The following is a 21,979-nucleotide window of genomic DNA, read 5'->3' on the forward strand; positions in this document are numbered from 1 at the left end:
TTAGGAAAATGTCCTATGTTTCCCTCTAGATGGTTTGTTGTTTTACTGTTAACATTTAGACCTACAACCCACATAGAACTTATTTTTTTTATGTATCATGTGAGTTGGTGGCCATAGTTTATTTTTTGCTAGGTGCTTATCTACCTGACATAGCAATATTTATTTATAAGATCATTGTAAATATTCTCATTGCAATTCACCATTACCTTTTTCAAGAATTTTTAAATTAATTTTTCATAAATGTGTACTAGTTTTTTAATACATATATTATTTAAGTATAATTGACTTACACTGTTTCAGATGCAAAGAAAGGTGATTCAGTTATACACATATTATTTTTGAAATTATTTTCCATCATAGGTTATCACAAGATACTGACTATAGTTCCCTATGCTATACAGTAAACCTTTGTTGCTTGTTGAATATCTATTTTTAATTAGAAATCTAGCATTCTATTCATACTAACTCAAACAAGTAGAATCAAAATGTCATAATTTTTTAAGTTTTCATTTGTTTTTTCACTCTACTGTCATATTGAATACTTTATCCAACCTTGGGACAAAGCAATAGTGTGTTACTTACTATATTGCTCATTACTTATTTAATGGCAGAAAGTGAAGAGGAACTAAAGAGCCTTTTAATGAAGGTGAAAGAGGACAGTGAAAAAGCTGGCTTAAAACTCAGTATTCAAAAACTAACATCATGGCATCGGATCCTATAACTTCATGGCAAACAGATGGAGAAAAATGTTGAAATGGTGTCAGATTTCACCTTGGGCTCCCAAATCAATGTGGACAGTGACTGCAGCCACTTACTCCTTGGAAGAATAGCTATGGCAAACCTAGACAGCATATTAAAAAGCAGAGTCATCACTGTGCCAACAAAGATCTGTATAGTCGAAGCTATGCTTTTTCTAGTAGTCATGTATGGATATAAGAGTTGGACCATAAAGAAGGCTGAGCACCAAACAACTGACACTTTCAAACTGTGGTGCTGGAAAAAATTCTTGAGAGTCCTTTGGACAGCAAGGAGATCAAACCAGTGAATCCTAAAGGAACTCAACCCTGAATATTTATTAGAAGGATTGATGCTGAAGCTGAAGCTCCAATTCTCTGGCCACCTGATGCGAAGAGCTGACTCATTGGAAAAGACCCTGATGCTGGGAAAGATTGAGGGCAAGAGGAAAAGGGGACCACAGAGGATGAGATGGTTGGATGGCATCACTGACTCAATGGACATGTGTTTGAACAAACTTAGGGAGATAGTGAAGGACAGAGAAGCCTGGTGTGCTGCAGTTCATTAGGTCACAAAAAGTTCGAAACAACTTAGCAACTGAACAGTAGCAACAACATTTCTTATTTGTTGTGTAACTTATCACAGCTCTGGATATCTGCTAAATAAGACTTTGAACTTTGTTCTTCCAAAATATCCTAGCTATTGTTTTCTCTTTGTTCTCACATATGTGTTTTTTAAAATCAGACATCAATTTAGAAAGAAACAAGTTGATATTTATTAGAATTACAATAAAAGTATTGATTAATTTGGTGAGAATTGTCATCTTTCCAGTATTGATACTTCTAATCACATATCTCACGTTTATTTTGCTCTTTCTTTCTCTCTTTAATGTTTAGTAGTTTCCCTATAGAGATTTTGTAAAGTTTTATTTAAATATGTTCAAATATATGTGACATTTTAATGCTGTTGCTGGTGGCATTGTGTTTAAAATTTAGTTTTATGCATAGTTGTAATTAATACATGGAAATGCAATGGATTTGAGTGTCTTGATGGATCATGTAGCCATTAATGCGTGATAAGTCACTTCTGTCGTGTCTGACTCCCCAACCTCATGGACAGTAGCTCACCAGACTCCTCATCCATGGGAATTCACCAGGCAAGGATACTGGAGTAGGTTGCCATGCACTCCTTCAGGGGATCTTCCCAACCCAGGGATCAAACTCACATCTGTTGTGTCTCCTGCATTGGCAGGCAGGTTCTTTACCATTGGTGCCACCTGGGAAGCCCAAGGCACGAATAGTAATCTTTCTAAATTTACTAGTTTTTAATGTTTGTTTTGAAAACAGTACTTACAGAGAAGTTGCAAGAATGTTCAAAGTACTCCTAAATATCCACCAGTTAATATTTTGCTCAATAAAGTATGCTCAAGCTACCGCACAATTGCAGTCATCTCACACGCTAGTAAAGTAATCCTCAAAATTCTCCAAGCCAGGCTTCAACAGTATGTGAACTGTGAACTTCCAGATGTTCAAGCTGGATTTAGAAAAGGCAGAGGAACCAGAGATCAAATTGCCAACATCTGCTGGATCATCGAAAAAGCAAGAGAGTTCCAAAAAAACATCTATTTCTGCTTTATTGACTATGCCAAAGTCTTTGACTGTGTGGATCACAATAAACTGTGGAAAATTCTTCAAGAGATGGGAATACCAGACCACCTGACCTGCCTCTTGAGAAACCTGTATGCAGGTCAGGAAGCAACAGTTAGAACTGGACATGGAACAACAGACTGGTTCCAAATAGGAAAAGGAGTATGTCAAGGCTGTATACTGTCACCCTGCTTATTTAACTTATATGCAGAGTACATCATGAGAAACGCTGGGCTGGAAGAAGCACAAACTGGAATCAAGATTGCCAGGAGAAATATCAGTAACCTCAGATATGCAGATGAATACTTATGGCAGAAAGCGAAGAACTAAAGAGCCTCCTGATGAAAGTGAAAGAGGAGAGTGAAAAAGTTGGCTTAAAGCTCAACATTCAGAAAACTAAGATCATGGCATCTGGTCCCATCACTTCATGGGAAATAGATGGGGAAACAGTGGAAACAGTGGCTGACTTTATTTTTGGGGGCTCCAAAATCACTACAGATGGTGACTGCAGCCATGAAATTAAAATACCCTTGTTCCTTGGAAGAAAAGTTATGACCAACCTAGACAGCATATTCAAAAGCAGAGACATTACTTTGCCAACAAAGGTCCATCTAGTCAAAGCTATGGTTTTTCCAGTAGTCATGTATGGATGTGAGAGTTGGACTATAAAGAAAGCTGAGCACCGAGGAATTGATGCTTTTGAACTGTGGTGTTGGAGAAGACTCTTGAGAGTCCCTTGGACTGCCAGGAGATCCAACCAGTCCATCCTAAAGGAAATCAGTCCTGAATAGTCATTGGAAGGACTGATGTTGAAGCTGAAATTCTAATACTTTGGCCACCTGATGCAAAGAACTGACTCCTTGGAGAAGATCCTGAGGCTGGGAAAAATTGAAGGCAGGAGGAAAAGGGGATGACAGAGGATGAGGTGGCTGGATGGCATCACCAACTCGATGGACATGAGTTTGAGTAATCTCCAGGAGTTGGCGATGGACAGGAAGGCCTGGCGTACATCAGTCCATGGGGTCACAAAGAGTTGTATACAAGTGAGTGACTGAACTGAACTTAACTGACTGAATATTTTGCCTTGTTTATTTACTTACCTGTTTCTTTATATAAAATAGTATGTATTATTATTGTTATTATTGTTGAATTTCTTAAACTAGATATCAGAAACATCTTCTAAATAGTTCTGTATTTATGTCTTAAAAATTAGGACATTTTATTACATTAAAAGAATAAAATTATAAAGTTCACTAGATTTAATTTTCACACAATATTATTATCTAATCTACAGTGCATTATCAAATTTCATCAGTTATCCCTACAATGTCTTTTTTAACAATTTTATTTCTTCTAATCTCAGATCCAGTCAAGGATCTCACATTGTATCTAGTTATCTCCTTAGTCTCTTCTGACCTGGAACAGACCTTAAGCCTTTGTTTTTTAAAATAGTAGAATTTTGGAGGAGGGCAAGGAAGTTATTTTGTGAGTAACTCTCAATTTTTGCTTCCATACTTCCTGTGGTTTACTTTAGATTATTATTTTGTAGTAGAAAACCATGTAAATGGTGTAATCTTTTCAGCGCATCACAGTAGGAGAAATATGATGCTAATATGTCTCACTATTGATTATATGAACTACATATTGATATGTAATATTTTGGATGTATTGTAGCAAAAATATATTGTTAACATTAACTTCACTTTATTTTTAAAATATTATTGTGGTTTTTAGGTAATTTAAGCTACATACATGACTTGAATTATATATTGGGCAAGACTACCTTAGAGCATCCACTAAGAATGCAAAATAAAAAGATATACATAGTAAATGCCTAGTTTAAAAAAATTAAGCAAAAACTAAATCTACCAAAAGACAGGAAGAGGAAAAAGAAACAACAACAGTATGGGAAAATAGAAAACACAAAGTAAAATGATAGATTCAAACTTAATCATGACAATTTCTTCTAGGCTACAAATAGACAGATCATATCTTTTGCACCAATTTGACATTCCTGAACTATTTATCAGTATAATATCAGTATGATCATTACATCGAACATACATACTTCAAATACTTCAATAAATAGTTCAGAAATGTCAAATTGGTGAAAAAGATATGATCTGCCTATTTGTAGTCTAGAAGAAATAGTCAATTCATTCAGTTCAAGATTAGTCAATTCATTTAGAAGATATGATGATTATAAAGGTGTACATAGCAAGTAATAGAACATCCAAATTGACATTTTTAGAGCTTTTCCCCATAATAGCAGAAATCTTTTTTTTTTTAAAGTGTGTATATAACCAATTATGAAGATAGACCACATTTTGGGCTGGAAAGAAGTCTCAAGTAATTTTAAAGAATCAAAATCATTACATTTAGAAATATTCTGTAACTCTACAGAGTATGTTCTTTGGTCAAAATTGAATACATTTGAAAGTAATAATGGAGTTTTATCTTAAAAATCCTGAAATATTTGAAAATTAAACAGTAAACTTATAAATCACTTATGAGTTAAAAAAGAAATCATAAGAAAAGTAGTTAATATTTTGATCTTAATCAAAATGGGAACTGTAAATCAAGATTTATGGAGTGTGACTAAAACAGTGATTAGAGGTAAAGAAATAGCTATGAATATTTATATTAGGAAAGATATAAAACAAATCACCAAAGCTAATCTTAGTGAGCTAGGGGAAAAAAGGCAAATGAAACCCAGAATACACTGAAAGAAGGAAAAATATGAGTGAAAATCAATAAATAAAAATCCGTAAAAATCGATTCAACCAAGAGAATAAAAAATAAAAATTTAGCTCTGTCAACCAAGGGAAAAAAGAGAAACACAAATTACCAATGTCAGAAATAAAAGGGAAATAATTACAGATTCTAAGGATACAGATTAAAAGGATAATAAAGATATTTAGTGACAACTTCATGATAAGCAGAATTCTAAGATGGACTACAAAATTGCCCCCCAGGTATACCTGTATGATATAGTACTCTCTCCTCAAGTTTGGACAATACTTGCGAATATGGTGGGATAGTCACTCTCATGATTTCTTTATATTATATAAAACTCTGTCTTATCAGACTGGAGTGAGAGATTCTCCTGCTGCTCTTGAAGAAGTAAACTACCATGTTTCAACAGGGCCTTTTAGAGAGCCACGTGGCAAGGAATCATTGGTGGCCTCTTAAGAGCTGAGCGAGGACGCCCCCCCCCCCGCCCCCGCCATCACCCCCACTCCCACAGCTGGAAGAAAGCAGGAAAATGAAGAATTTGTGAATTGAATTTTGCCAATAATCATGTGACTTCAAACTCCAGAAAGGGATACACTTCTCCAAATACCGAGATTGCTGTCTTGTGAGACCTTGTGAAACTCACTTAAGTCCTGCCTGGTCTCTTGCTCACAGAACCTGTGAGGTAATAAATGTATGTTTTGAGTAGCTAAGTTTTGGTAATTGTTTTACAGTAGTGGAAAATGAATACAAACTCTACATCAATAAATGTACGAATACACAACTGACTTAGATAAAGTGGGGAAACCTACTGACTTAAATTACCGAGCCTGATGTAAAAACAATCTAAACCGGCCTATATCTTTTTTAAAAAATGAATTTGTATATTGAAAATTTCTACCGAAGAAACTAGTCTAGGTCCATATAGCTTTATTTGTAAAATCTGTCAAACACTTAAGGATGAAACAATATCAACCCAGATAAACTCTTTCAAAATATATAGGAGGAGGGAATAATTTATTTTATAAGAATAGATTATCCCAATACCAAAATAAGATCAAGATATTGTAAGAAAAGACAACTACAGAACCATACCTAAGAAGACACAAATAAAATTATTTTAAAAAATGGCAAATAATAAATCAAGCTCAGCAATACATAAAAAGCATAATGTATCATGACTGAGGTTTATCTCAGGAATGCAATATTGACTCAACATTTGAACAAGTAAAGTTTATTTCAGGAATATAAGCTTTGTTTAATGTTAAAAACCAATTAATATCATTTACCATATCAGAAGACTGAAAAAAAATTTTTTTATTATGTCAATAGATAAAGGAAAGACTTCTCATGATATTCAACACTTATTCATAATGAAAACTCTACAAATTAGGAACATAAGGAAATTTTCTTAATAAGAGACATCTATGATAAATCTATAGCTATACATCAAACTTAACTTTGAAATATTGAATGCTTTCTCCGTAAGATGGGGAGTAAGGCAAAAATGTTCTTTCATAAATTTTACTTGACATTACACTGGTGGGCCTAACCAGTTTAATTGGACAAAAAAATACATACAAATTGGAAAGAAGTATAAACTTGTCTTCACAGATAATGTAATCATTTATGTAGAATATCTCAATCTATAAACAACTACTAGATCTAATAAGTGAATTTAGCAAACTTTCAAAATACAAGTCCAATGTACAAAAGTCAATCGTATATCTATATTATAGGCATATATATATATATATAATGGCCTTCCCTGGTGGCACAGACTGTAAAGAATCTGCCTGCGATGCAGGACACCTGGGTTCAGCCCCTGAGTTGGGAGGATCCCCTGGAGAAGGAAATGCAACCCACTCCAGTATTCCTGGAGAATTTCATGGATAGAGGAGCCCGGTGGGCTATAGTCTACAGTATCCCAATGTCGCTGGACATTATTGAGTGACTAACACTTTCACTTTCATATTATAGTGACCAAACATTGGATAATGAAATTGCTTTTTTGGAAATGGCAATCCACTCCAATATTCTTGACTAGAGAATCGCATGGTCAGAGGAGCCTGGTGGGCTGTTGTCCATAGGGTTGCACACAGTCGGATAGGACTGAAGCGACTTAGCATGCATGCATTCATTGGAGAAGGAAATGGCAACCCACTCCAGTATTCTTGCCTGGAGAATCCCAGGGACGCGGGAGTCTGGCAGGCTGCCATCTATTGGGTTGCACAGAGTGGGACATGACTGAAGCAACTTAGCAGCAGAAGCAGCATGTGAAGAAATGCCTTCATAGATTTGGGGATATTCAGCAGAGAGAGTAATATATGAATGGATTCATTTCCATTTATTGTATATTTTGCTGGCTATATCCTTTTCTTGTATTCACAATTGATTATAACTGCATTTCCACTCCTGTTTTGTCATAAGTATTTAATGGTAAGTTAAAAGAGGTCATAACTTAAGGTGCTAATTAAACGTCATATTTAATCTAAAATCTGATCCTTTTAAAGTAAAATAGTTATTCTTAAAATAATCTTGATGAATACATTTTTTGACATATATGATTTTAAGATAAATTTTGCCCAGTGTCATTTACTTGACTAATGTATATAAGCATATCTTTGTAATTCAGGAACTGGCAGAGCTAGCTGAGGTTTAAGGAATTACTTTCTAAGTGCTAGGATTGGGACAATAAAGGAAGAATATTAAAATGACTTCCTAAAGACATAATTTCTTAACAGTTGCATGCAGTTTGTAATTATATAGAATTAGTAATTTGTCCTTTCTACAGAAAATGTTGGGATTAGTGGCTATATTAAGCAAATGGAGGAATTACCAAATTGCACTAGAGGAAAAAGAAAAGGGCAATTTATTTCTCCTTAATTTTAGACATAATTTCCCCAAAGTAATTACTTGCAGATTAAGTCTCCTATGCTTTTCATCACATTTGGCACCAGATGATAATCTGGTTGAGTTCACCTTCTTGGGGGGTAAGAAAGAGACTTGTATAACATACACACACTCGTACAAACCAAATTAGATTTAGGTGTAGAAGTTAATTCCATATGTGATGTGTAAGCATGACTAAAACTGTAACTGCATTGAAGACACAATCTGCTACAAAAATAGCCAGCTCATCTGCTTGAACTCAGATATTAGTGTCTTTTGTCCTTTGACTTGAAAGAAACATACAGTTATCTTCCAGGAATATTAAGATGATAAAATATTGCATTTGAGTAGAAAATTTCCTTTTTTGTAGAGTAAAATTATTGAAAGAAACGTTCTTCATCATGCAGCTTCTAATTTATAGGAAAATAATGAATTACATATATGGAAATGTTTTTTCTAACATTAGTTTAAGAGCTTGACACAAACTAGAATTAATTACATAGTTGACAAACAGCAGAAGTCAAAGACCTTGAAGGCTGTGATTAAAAAAACACAAAAGCTAAGCAATTCAAGCAAAACAAAACCAAACCTCTGTAAATAATCACTATGGCCAACGCTTGAGGTTATTCCTCACTTATGAGGTGAAAAATCATGGCACTCATAGTGAGTTTTGCTTTATGTACACACATAAAAATTGTTGAATTGCCAAGTTTTGTAAGTTTCCAAGGAATAACACAAGGCTATGAGGAGGAAGTCAGTTCTATTCTCAGAATGATGGTATGAGTAGGTCTCCAGGGTTAACCAGAAAGCTTGCCTAGAAGAACTCAGTGCTAACTAAGCTGAGACAGACTTTACATGAGATTGGAAAGAAAATCAGGAAAAGCAATTTTGCTAGCAAGAGGCTATAAGGGAGTGATGATGAGATAAAAATTAAAAGTAACCAGGTAGAAAGCCAAATGATGAAGAGCATATGGGTAATTACAGAAAGATCAGGTGGCAAGCAAGGATTGAATCTTTATTGACAGCATTGTTAGAATTGAATGTAGGGCATTCTATGGGGATAAACCTTTTGTTCTATACATGGTAACTATTTTGAGTCTGATTTTTCTCATCATGATCAGACATGATATCATATCAGATATCATGAAAAGACATGATAATAATATCAGTTTCTCTCTATGGATAGAATACTTAATGTCTTGTGTGAGGACTTTAATGTCAGGGTCACTTAAGAGCCCCAGACTGTGCTTAGCAAATGAAGAGCCTCAGGTCTAGGATGCTAGAGTAGACATGAATTGCTTTCAAATGCTGACTTTACACACACGTGTCATTGTTCAGTCGCTAAGTTATGTCTGACTCTTTGTGACCCCATGGACTGCAGCACGCCAGGCTCCCTGTCCTTCACTATCTCCTGGAGTTTGTGCAAATTCATGTCCAGTGAGTCAGTGATGCTATCTAGCCATCTCATCCTCTGTTGCCGTCTTCTCCTTTTGTCTTCAATCTTTCCCAGCATCAGGGTCTTTTCCAATGACTTGGCTCTTCACATCAGGTGGCCAAAATATTGGAGCTTCAGCTTCAGCAATAGTCCTTCCAGTGAATATTCAGGCTTTATTTCCTTTAGGATTGACTGGTTTGATACGTACATATCACAATTTAGAGTATGTATAGATGAATGGTGATTGAGGAGATGACTTGGAGAGAAGTAGACAGATGCAAAGTTTGGGTGTCAATAACAGGCAAGAGATGGGTGAACAAAGCCGAGAGAGAGTCAGGATGAGATAATGTCAGATTAAGGTTATACCAAAAAGGAAAAATTAAGATAAGACATAATTATAAAACAGACATTTAAAGATAAGTTTGTTTATCTAGAATATAGAAGTGACTATTAAAAAATGAGAGGGTTATTGTTACCATCTTTCTAAATTCCATATATATGCGTCAGTATACTGTATTGGTGTTTTTCTTTCTGGCTTACTTCACTCTGTATAATAGGCTCCGGAAAGATGGTAACAATAACCCTGCATATGAGACAGCAAAAGAGACACTGATGTACAGAACAGTCTTTTGGACTCTGTGAGAGAGGGAGAGGGTGGGATGATTTGGGAGAATGGCATTGAAACATGTATAATATCATATATGAAACAAGTCGCCAGTCCAGCTTCGATGCATGATACTGGATGCTTGGGGTTGGTGCACTGGGACGACCCAGAGGGATGGTATGGGGAGGGAGGAGAGAGGAGGGTTCAGGATGGGGAACACATGTATACCTGTGGTGGATTCATTTCAATATTTGGCAAAACCAATACAATAATGTAAAGTTTAAAAATAAAATTAAAAAAAAAGTGAGAAGGAACCTAGAGTAGACCTCCATAAGGAGGCAAAAGTCTGTGCTCAGAAAACTATAAAGTACTGATAAAAGAAATCAAAGATGACACAAACAGATGGAGAGATAGAACATGTTCTTTGATTGGAATAATCAATATTTTGAAAATGATTGTGTTCTCCAAAGTAATCTACAGATTCAGTGCAATCCCTATAAAACTACTAATGGCATTTTTCACAGTATTATAATACAAAATATTTACAGTTTGTATGGAAACACAACAGCCAAATCAATCCTGAGAAAGAAGAATGGAGCTGGAAGGATCAGGCTTCCCAACCTCAGACTATACTACACAGCTACAGAAATCAAGACAATATGATACTGGCGCAAAAACAGAAATATAGATCAGTGGAACAGGGTACAAAACCCAGAGATAAACCCACACACCTATGATGAGGTAAAGGAGTATATGGCAAAGGAAGCAAGAATATACAATGGAGAAAAGACAGTCTCTTCGATCAGTTGTGATGATAAAAATGGACAGCTATGTGTGAAAGGATAAAGCAGAATACTGCCTAACACTATACAGAAAAATAAATTCAAAATGGATTAAAGATCTAAATGTAAGAGAAGACACTATAAAACTCTTAAATGCAAACATAGGAAAAATACTCTTTGACATAAATCACAGCAAGATCTTTTTTAAGCCATGTTCTAGAGTAATGAAAATAAAAGCAAAAATAAACAAATGGGACCCAATTAAATTTAAAAGCTTCTGTCTAGCAAATGAAACCATAAACAAAACAAAAAGACAGCCCTCAGAAGGGGAGAAAATAATTGCTAATAAAGCGACTGACAAGGGATTACTTTCCGAATTAATACAAACAGCTCATGCAGCTCAATATCAAAACAACAAACAACCCAATCAAAAAATAGATGCCTAAATAGACATTTCTTCAAAGAAGCTATACAGATGGCCAAGAGACACATGAAAACCATGAATTATTAGAGAAATGAAAATAAAAACTACTATGAGATATCACCTCATGCTAGTTGGAATGGCATCATCACAAAATCTACAAACAATAAATACTGGAGAGGATGTGGAGAAAAGGGATCCTTCTTGCACTGTTGGTGGGAATGTGAATTGGTACAGCCACTATGGAAAACATTATGGAGGTTCCTTACAAAAGTAAAAATAGAACTACCATGTCCATGTTCCCCAGCAATCCCAGTACTGCGCATATACTCAGAGAAAACCATAATTAGAAAAGTCATATGTGCTCTGATGTTCATTGCAGCACTATTTACAAGAGCCAGGACATGGAAATAATTTAAATGTCCATCAGCAGAGGAATGGATAGAGAGGATATGGTACACATACACAATGGAACATTACTCAGCTATAAAAAGGAACAAAATTGGGTCCTTTGTGGTGATATGGATGAGTCTGTCGTAGGGTGAAGTAAGTCAGAAAGAGAAAAACAAATATCATATGTTAAAACATGTATGTGTAATCTAGAAAAATGATACAGGTGCAGGAATAGAGACACAAATGTAGAAAATGGATGTGTGATACATTCGGGGGGACAGAGGAGGGTGGGACAAACTGGGAGATTAGGATTGGCATATACACACTAATTAAAAGACGCTTACTTCTTGGAAGAAAAGTTATGACCAACCTAGATAGCATATTTAAAAGCAGAGACATTACTTTGCCAACAAAGGTCCGTCTAGTTAAGGCTATGGTTTTTCCTGTGGTCATGTATGGATGTGAGAGCTGGACTGTGAAGAAAGCTGAACGCCAAAGAATTGATGCTTTTGAACTGTGGTGTTGGAGAAGACTTTTGAGAGTCCCTTGGACTGCAAGGAGATCCAACCAGTCCATTCTGAAGGAGATCAGCCCTGGGATTTCTTTGGAAGCAATGATGCTAAAGCTGAAACTCCAGTACTTTGGCCACCTCATGCGAAGAGTTGACTCATTGGAAAAGACTCTGATGCTGGGAGGGATTGGGGGCAGGAGGAGAAGAGGACGACAGAGGATGAGATGGCTGGATGGCATCACTGACTCGATAGATGTGAGTCTGAGTGAACTCCGGAAGTTGGTGATGGATAGGGAGGCCTGGCATGCTGTGATTCATGGGGTCACAAAGAGTCAGACACAACTGAGCAACTGAATTGAATTGAACTGATACACACTAATACGTGTAAAATAGATAGCTTGTAAGAAGCTGCTGTATAGCACAGGGAGCTCAGCTCAGTGCTCTGTGGTGACCTAGAGGGGTAGGATGCAGGGTGAATGAGGTCCATGAGGGATGGGGTATATGTATACATATAACTGATTTACTTTGTTGCATAGCAGAAGTTAACACAATGTTATAAATTAATTATATTCCAATTAAAACAATGAGAGGGAAAAATCCTATATTGTCAAAGCTGATTAATATTTTGAATGCTAAGGAGTTCTGAGGAAAGTACTTATAATTCCCTACAACCTGATGTGAACAATGTAACTAATAAAATATTTACTTGGGTTACACATTGCTGAAGATAAATCTGTTATTAAACATAATTTGTGTGTTTAGATTAATTGTGCCTAATTAAGGTTTAAGAGAGAAGTATCACTTGAATTCAGGGCTTACTCATGCTCTGGGAACACTACCAAGCAAGCAGGAAAAAGTCTTTTTAGGAAGTCTTTAAGAGGTCATAAATTGTAAGAGCTGCTTCACTTTTGGAAACCAGGATATAAATACAGGATACCCATGTGCAGAAGGATTTTAACTCAACATCGTTAATATTCTTCACACCTAAAACTTTTGTCCCCTATCATGACTAGACTTTTGGTATATCTCCTAAGATGTTTTCCTTTATAGCTGGCTCCACTCTACTATGGGCTTCCCAAGTGGCACAGTGGTAAAGAATCTGCCTGTAAATGCAGGAGGCACAAGAGACACAGGTTCAATCACTGGGTCGGGAAGATCCAAGAGGAGGGCATGGCAACCCACTCCAGTATTCTTGTCTGGAAAATTCCATGGATAGAGGAGCCTGGTGGGCTACAGTCCACGGGGTTGCAAAAAGTGAGACATGACTGAGCACACAAACAAACACAGACACCACTACTATAGAATGACATTTCCTGCTAGATATCTCTCACTTGCTCTTCAAAGCCTTCCTCTAAACTAGCATGGCTTACAGTGAGGGCTCTCACAATATAGCTCATGATAAACTCCACAATCCAGTCATCATGACCTAAGCTGAGTCTCCCCAGTGCTAGGCTTTCTTTACATACTTTGAGCATCATCTTCATCCATGTGGAGCATTTTTCTGGGTTACCCTTCAATGAAGGCATCCTTGACCTCTCACTTAGCCCTCAGTTTGAGTGAATCATGGCACTCACTTCACTGTGTTATCATTCTCTTTTTTAATCTGGTCCCTTGACTTGAATTGACTCACCTAGAGACAGACATCCTGGAATGCAAAGTCAAGTGGGCCTTAGGAAGCATCACTATGAACAAAGCTAGTGGAGCTGATGGAATGCCAGTTGAGCTATTTCCTAAAAGATGATGCTGTGAAAGTGCTGCACTCAATATGCCAGCAAATATGGAAAACTCAGGCCACAGTGGCCACAGGACTGGAAAAGGTCAGTTTTCATTCCAATCCCAAAGAAAGGCAATGCCAAAGAATGCTCAAACTACCACACAGTTGCACTCATCTCACACGCTAGTAAAGTAGTGCTCAAAATTCTCCAAGCCAGGCTTCCACAGTAGTGAACTGTGAACTTCCAGATGTTCAAGCTGGTTTTAGAAAAGGCAGAGGAGCCAGAGATCAAATTGCCAACATCTGTTGGATCATCAAAAAAGCAAGAGGGTTCCAGAAAAACATCTGCTTTGTTGACTATACCAAAGCCTTTGACTATTTGGACCACAACAAACTCTGGAAAATTCTTCAAGAGATGGGAATACCAGAACACCTGACCTGCTTCTTGAGAAATCTGTATGCAGATCAGGAAGCAATAGTTAGAACTGGACATGGAACAACAGACTGGTTCCAAATAGGAAAAGGAGTACGTCAAGGCTGTATACTGTCACCCTGCTTATTTAACTTATATGCAGAGTACATCATGAGAAATGCTGGGGTGGATGAAGCACAAGCTGGAATCAAGATTTCCAGGAGAAATATCAATAACCTCAGATATACAGATGATACCACCCTTATGGCAGAAAGCAAAGAAGTAAAGAGTCTCTTGATGAAAGTGAAAGAGGAGAGTTAAAAAGTTGGCTTAAAACTTAACATTCAGAAAACGAAGATCATGGCATCTGGTCCCATCACTTCATGGGAAATAGATGGGGAAACAGTGGAAACAGTGGCTGATTTTATTTTTTTGGACTCCAAAATCACTGCAGATGGTGACTGTAGCCATGAAATTAAAAGACACTTGCTCCTTGGAAGAAAAGTTATGACCAACCTAGATAGCATATTGAAAAGCAGAAACGTTACTTTGCCAACAAAGGTCCGTCCAAGCTATGGTTTTTCCAGTAGTCATGTATGGATGTGAGAATTGGACTCTAAAGAAAGCTGAATGCTGGAGAATCGATACTTTTGAACTGTGGTCTTGAAGAAGACTCTTAAGAGTCCCTTGGACTGCAAGGAGATCTAACCGGTCCATCCTAAAGGAAATCAGTCCGGAATATTCATTGGAAGGACTGATGTTGCAGCTGAAACTTCAATACTTTGGCCACCTGATGTGAAGAACTGACTCCTTGGAAAAGACCCTGATGCTGAAAAAGATTGAAGGCGGGAGAAGAAGGGGAAGACAGAGGATGAGATGGCTGGATGGCATCACTGACACAATGGACATGGGTTTGGGTGGACTCCAGGAGTTGGTGATGGACAGGGAGTCCTGGTGTGCTGCAGCCCCTGGGGTCACAAAGAGTTGAACACAGCTGTGTAACTGAACTGAACTGAACTGAACTTGACTTGAATAAAGGTTCCTTAAGGATAAGAATGTTTTGTTCATCTTTGTGTTTCCATTGCTTGGCACAGTAATTGGCACGACAGGACACCCAATAAAAGTTTATTGAATAAACAAGTAGATGGTGACCTGGCAAGAACCATATTTTGACCGACAGGCAGTGCGTTCTGGAACCTACATGTTTTGAGTTAGCATAATCCTTAACAATCTTTCTTCCTTTCCCTTTATTTGAATTAAACCTTAACAGATGTGGGGAAGGGGGAACAGTTAGTAGTTGACTATCACACTTCCTGCTTCTGCCTTGAAAAATACCTCATCCAAAGTCCACAATGTAATCTCTCTTCTATAAGCTATTTTTAAAAAGCATTTGAGTGTTCTTTTCCTCTGGGAGCTGATAAGTTGTAATGAGTCATCCCAGTTCTCTTCTCCCAGTCAAATTTGTGACTAGCAGTAATTTCCCTCCATGACATGGAACTCCATTTTGTTATTTTGGGTGAAGACTACATCTACAAGATGCTTGATAAGGTTCAGTATTGATCTTGGGGCTTTAGTATTGAAATTTTCTAAGTAGCTACTTGTGGCTTAGCTGGTAAAGAATCTGCCTGCAATGTGAGAGACCTGGGCTCAATCCCTGGTTGGGAAGATCCCCTGGAGAAGGGAAAGGCTACCCACTCCAGTATTATGGCCTGGAAAATTCCACGGACTGTGTAGTCCATGAGGTTGCAAGGAGTCAGACACTACTGAGAAACTTTCACTCACTAAAACTCTATAAATCTCACACATATAATAATTGTTTTATTCACTTGGCTTGTTAATTTATGTTCTTTAGTCCAGACCAATGGATATTAAATAAAAACCACAGAAGTATGAAGAAAAGTCACAGTGATAGAAAATGCTGTTATAAGAAGTCTTAAGTATTCTCTCTCATTTAACATTTTGAGAATGCTGAAATTGAGGACCAATCCACCTTTACCATTATTGTGATCCTTTTATCTCATTTCTGGATCTCTTTGTTATCTCATTTGTTGGAAATCCATTTTATATGTACCTGTGTACTATTATCCTATATTTTTCAGAATACATTTATAGCATATGGGAAAATTGGCAAAAAATAATATATATTTGTTTTTATCAGATTAAAGTGAAGTGAAGTGAAAGTCACTCAGTTGTGTCCAACTCTTTGTGACCCCATGGACTATACAGTCCATAGAATTCTCCAGGCCAGAATACTGGAGTGGGTAGCCTTTCCCTTCTCCAGGGAATCTTCCCAACAGGGACTGAACCTAGGTCTCTGGCATTGCAGGTGGATTCTTTACCAGCTGAGCCACAAGGGAAGCCCTTTATCAGACTGATCATTTATAAAAATGACTCACTGAAAAGGGAAGTCTTTAGTGATAGATAGATCATCAGTATAACAAACTAATACTTTTCTCATTTTGTCAGCTCATTTAAGGGGAATTCAGTATTTTCTTATAGTCCAACAGTCTGTATTAGTGACTCAAGGGCTTTAGTCATGAAATGATTAGACTTAGCTTTATTACATTGTGTTAAAATAGTCTCCATTTCCTGAGTCAAATGCACATTCTGTTCAGCCTTCCATAGGTCATTGACAAGTGATAGAGAAGAATTGGTACTTTTAATGAGTTTTTTTATTGTGTTTACAGGGACATCCAGTGACCAAGTTTTTATTTTTTATCATTTTATAATAAGGATAAGCAAAAGGTAAAGTTGTTATTCTATGAAGATAGTTTGTTGAGAAAACTAACTTCTAAGGTCCCTTAAGTCTTAATCTGATGCTAGGTTATGAGGGTAAGATTTGGGAAAGAGAAGAGTTTATTTTGATTATTTTACAGTAACCTGTAGAAATAAAGTCTGGAAATAAGATTTCATGATTAAAATGAGAATTTATTATTAAAAGTTAAGTGTTGAATGGAACTATTGATTGATTATTTTGTAAAATACTACGATGACCACAGCACTACACTTTTGAATTTCGAACTGAATTCAGTCCATTAATTGTATTCAAGGGGACAAAAATAACCAGCACATTGCCTGGCTCTTTTTGCATCTAATAAATATTAATCCTGTTCTTTTTTGTCTGAAGTTGTATGTTTCATCTTTACCCAGGAACTCACCACCTCAGATCTGTTTTTCTTCTAACACAGTAAAAGAACTGATATAAAATTTCCTTTTTCCTCAAGATCTGTGTTTATAGCTTATGTCAAGTGACCTTTTTTCCTGTATCAAGGTATATGTTTTTGAAATCTGAATGTGTGGATTTCAGTCTCGGTTGTATAAATATGTATATTTTTATCAGTCCCCTTCAGTTCAGTCAATTCAGTTCAGTTGCTCAGTCATGTCCGACTCTTTGTGACCCCATGAATCACAGCATGCCAGGCCTCCCTGTCCATCACCATCTCCCGGAGTTCACCCAGACTCACGTCCGTTCAGTCGGTGATGCCATCCAGCCATCTCATCCTCTGTTGTCCCCTTCTCCTCCTGCCCCCAATCCCTCCCAGCATCAGAGTCTTTTCCAATGAGTCAACTCTTCGCATGAGGTGGCCAAAGTACTGGAGTTTCAGCTTTAGCATCATTCCTTCCAAAGAAATCCCAGGGCTGATCTTCAGAATGGACTGGTTGGATCTCCTTGCAGTCCAAGGGACTCTCAAAAGTCTTCTCCAACACCACAGTTCAAAAGCATCAATTCTTTGGCATTCAGCTTTCTTCACAGTCCAGCTCTCACATCCATACATGACCACAGGAAAAACCATAGCCTTGACTAGACGGACCTTTGTTGGCAAAGTAATGTCTCTGCTTTTAAATATGCTATCTAAGTTGGTCATAACTTTTCTTCCAAGGAGTAAGCGTCTTTTAATTTCATGGCTGCAGTCAGTCCCCTTAGATTTCTGGAAGTCTCACATAAAGTGGGAAATTTTTTCTAAATTTCTCTTTTGTGCTAGGAATATTAAGTGAACTGAGACTTATCAATTCTGCTTACTAACAAAAGTACATATATGAGAATTAGGAGATGGGGTATTTTAACACATAAATTAGATATACATTTAATTTATGTATAACTGATTTAAGGAATTAAACATTTTATACAAGAACACACTCAAAGCACTACAAGTCTACTGTTCATGAGTTAATTTTAATTATCATTATTATTTAAAATATAGACATGTACTTGATTTATAATGTGTAGTTTCAGGTATAGAGCAAAGTGATTCAGTTATACACACATACATAAATATATATATATATATATTCTTTTTTATATTCTTTTCTCATATAGATTACTACAGAATATTGAGTAGAGTTGCCTGTGCTATGCGGTAGGTCCTTGCTGATTATCTATCTTATATATACACTGTGTGTATTCATCCCAAGCTTCTGACTCAGCTCTCCCCACCACATTTCCCCTTTGGTAAACTTAAGTTTGTTTTAAATATCTGTAAGACTTTTTTCTCTTTTTAAGTAAGTTCATTTGTATCATTTTAAAAAATTATATTTCACATATGAGTGATATCACATCTTTGTCCTTCTCTGACTTACTTCACTTCATATGATAATCTCCATGTCCATCCATGTTACTACAAATGGCATTACCTCATTCTTTTTTATGGCAATTTTAATTATTCAGACAGTACTTTGGTCTCTTACCAGTCTTCCTGATATTGCCAAGAGTGTTACTTGTCGTTGTATTATAAATATGAGAAAGCATCGATTACAAAAAGTTTCCAGCTTGAAGAATTCCAAAAAAACTGTAATTGTACACATACACATACATATATTTACAAAATCAGACTAGAAAGAGCAAATAAAGTTTATATCTGATCTCATCACCTCGAAAGACATCTTACTAATAAGTACTAAATAATTTACTTCATAATAAATCTATAAATCAATAAGTAATTACCTTGAGTGAATATAGGCATACTTCAGAGATAGTGTGTTTCATTCTAGGCCACTGCAACAGAGCATATGTCACAATAAAGCAAGTCACGTGAATTTTTTTTTGCTTTCCAGTGTGTTTAAAAGTTATATTTATACCATACTGTAGTCTATTGAATGTTCAATAGTGTTATGTCTTAAAAAATAATGTGTGTGTGTGTGTGCTCAGTCGTGTCCAACTCCTTATGACCTCATGGACTGTAGCCCGCCAGGCTCCTCTGTCCATGGGATCTCCCAGGCAAGTATCCTGGGGTGGGTGGTCATTTACTTCTCCAGGGGATCTTCCTGAACCAGGCATCGAACTGGCGTCTCTTGCGTCTCCTGTATTGGCAAGCGGATTCTTAACCACTGTGCCACCTGGAAAAAGCCCCTTAATTTAAAAAATATTTTGTTGTTAAAAAATGCTATTATCTGAGATTTCAGTGAGTTGTAGTCTTTTTGACCAGTGAAGGATCTTGCCTCGATGTTGATGGCAGCTGACTGATCAAAGTGGTAGTTACTGAAGGTTGAGGTGACTGACAACAGTGAAGTCTTTCACACCGATTGACTTTTCCTTTTCTGAACATATGATGGTGTGTGGTAGCATTTTATCCACAGTAGAACGTCTTTCAAAATTGGAGTCAGTCCTCTCAAATCCTGTTGCTGCTCTATCAACTGACTTTATATAATATTCTAAATCTTCTGTTGTCATTTCAGCTACCTTCATAGCATCTTTACCAGGATTGGATTCCATCTCAAGAAAGTACTTTCTTTGCTCAAGTACTTTGTAAGAAGCAGCTTCTCATCTGTTAAAATTTTATCATGAAATTCCAGCAATTAAGTCATATCTTCAGACTCCACTTCTGTTTCTCTTACTATTTGTACATCTGCAGTTACTTTTCTCTACTGAGTAACACATTAAGATTGGAATCAACATCTAAACTCCTATTAATGTTGTTATTTTGTCATTTTCCTATAAATAACAAGTGTTCTTAATGGCATATAGAATGGTGAATCAGTTTTCAGTTCACTTTGCCCAGATCCATCAGAGGGAAAATTATCTATGGCAGCTATAACCTTAAAAAATGTGTTTCTTAAATAAGACATGAAAGGCAAAATTATTCCTTTATCTGGGGATGCAGAATGGGTGTTGTATTAAGTCATGAAAACAACATTATCTTGTGTCCTCATCTCTCTCAGAGCGAGCTCTTGGGTGACCAGCTGCATTGTCAATGAGCTGTATTTTGAAAGGGATCTTTTTCTGAGCAATAGTTCTCAACAGTGGGCTTAAGATATTCAATACGCCATGTTTTCAACAGATATGCTGTCATTTGGGCTTGTTGTTCCATTTATAGAGCATAGGCAGGGTAGATTTAATGTAATTCTTAAGGTCTTAGGGTTTTTGGATTGGTAGATAAGCATTCGGAGAAGGCAATGGCACCCCACTCCAACACTCTTGCCTGGAAAATCCCATGGATGGAGGAGCCTGGTGGGCTACAGTCCATGGAGTCACTAAGAGTTGGACACGACTGAGCGACTTCACTTTCACTTTTCACTTTCATGCATTGGAGAAGGAAATGGCAACCCACTCCAATGTTCTTGCCTTGAGAATCCCAGGGACGGGGGAGCCTGGTGGGCTGCCGTCTATGGGGTCACACAGAGTCAGACATGACTGAAGCGACTTAGCAGCAGCAGCAGCAGCAGATAAGCATTGATTTCAGCTTCAAGTCACCAGCTGCAGCAATCCCTAACAAGAGAATTCACCTATTCCTGGAAGCTCTGAAGCCAGGCATTGGTTTCTCTCTGGCTATGAAAGTTGTGGATGGCATATTCTTCCAGTATAAGACTGTTGCATCAAAACTGAATATCTGTTGTTTAATCTAGCCACTTTCATTCATTATCTTAGCTAGACCTTCTGGATAACTTTCTGCACCTTCTACATCAGCTCTTGCTGCTTCACCCTGCACTTTTGTTTTGGAGACCTCTTTTTCCCTTCAACCTCATGAACCAACATTTGCTAGCTTCCAACTTTTCTTCTGAAGCTTCCTCACCTCTCTCAGCCTTCACAGAATTGAAGAGAGTTAAGGCTGAGCTCTGAATTAGGCGTTGACTTAAGGGCATGTTGTGGCTAGCTTGATCTTCTATCCAGACCACTAAAAAATAGCTTCCTCCAAGTCAGCAATAAGGCTCTTTCACTTTCTTATCATTTGTGCGTTCACTGGACTAGCACTTTTAATTTTCTTCAAGAACTTTTCCTTCGCTTTCACAGCTTGTCCAATGGTTTGGTGCAACATTCCTAGCTTTTGGCCTATTTCAGCTTTTGACATGCCTTACCCAGTAAAGCTTAAACGTTTTTAGCTTTTGATTTAAACTGAGAGATGTACAATTCTTTCTTTCACTTGAACACATAGAGCATGTTGTAGGGTTATTAATTGGCCTAATTTCTATATTCTTGGGTCTCAAGGACTAGGGAAGCCCAAGGAGAGGGAGTGAGATGGGGGAACAGCTGGTCAGTGGAGAAGTCAGAACACATACAACATTTATCGATGTTTGTTTGTCTTTTATGGGCAAGGTTCATAGTCCTTCCCAAATTACAATAGTAACATCAAAGATGTCACTGATCACAGATTACTATGACAAATATAATAATATTGGAAAAGTTTGAAATAGTAGAAGAATTACTAAAATGTGACATGGAGACATGAAGTGAGCAAATAGTGTTGGGGAAAAATGGTGCTGTTAGAT

The 21,979-nt window shown here is 37.0% G+C and overlaps 1 long non-coding RNA gene across 1 annotated transcript in view; it reads left to right on the forward strand.

The window, feature by feature from the left end:
* Positions 1-1,475, forward strand: part of LOC104975271 (uncharacterized) — a 193,394-nt gene extending 191,919 nt beyond the window's left edge. The window contains exon 5 of the long non-coding RNA XR_813787.4: positions 612-1,475. This is a non-coding gene — a long non-coding RNA (uncharacterized lncRNA). The remainder of the gene's footprint in view (positions 1-611) is intronic.
* Positions 1,476-21,979: the final 20,504 nt, after the last annotated feature.

This window comes from Bos taurus, chromosome 20, assembly GCF_002263795.3.
Source record: "Bos taurus isolate L1 Dominette 01449 registration number 42190680 breed Hereford chromosome 20, ARS-UCD2.0, whole genome shotgun sequence".
NCBI classification, from domain to species: Eukaryota; Metazoa; Chordata; class Mammalia; order Artiodactyla; family Bovidae; genus Bos; species Bos taurus.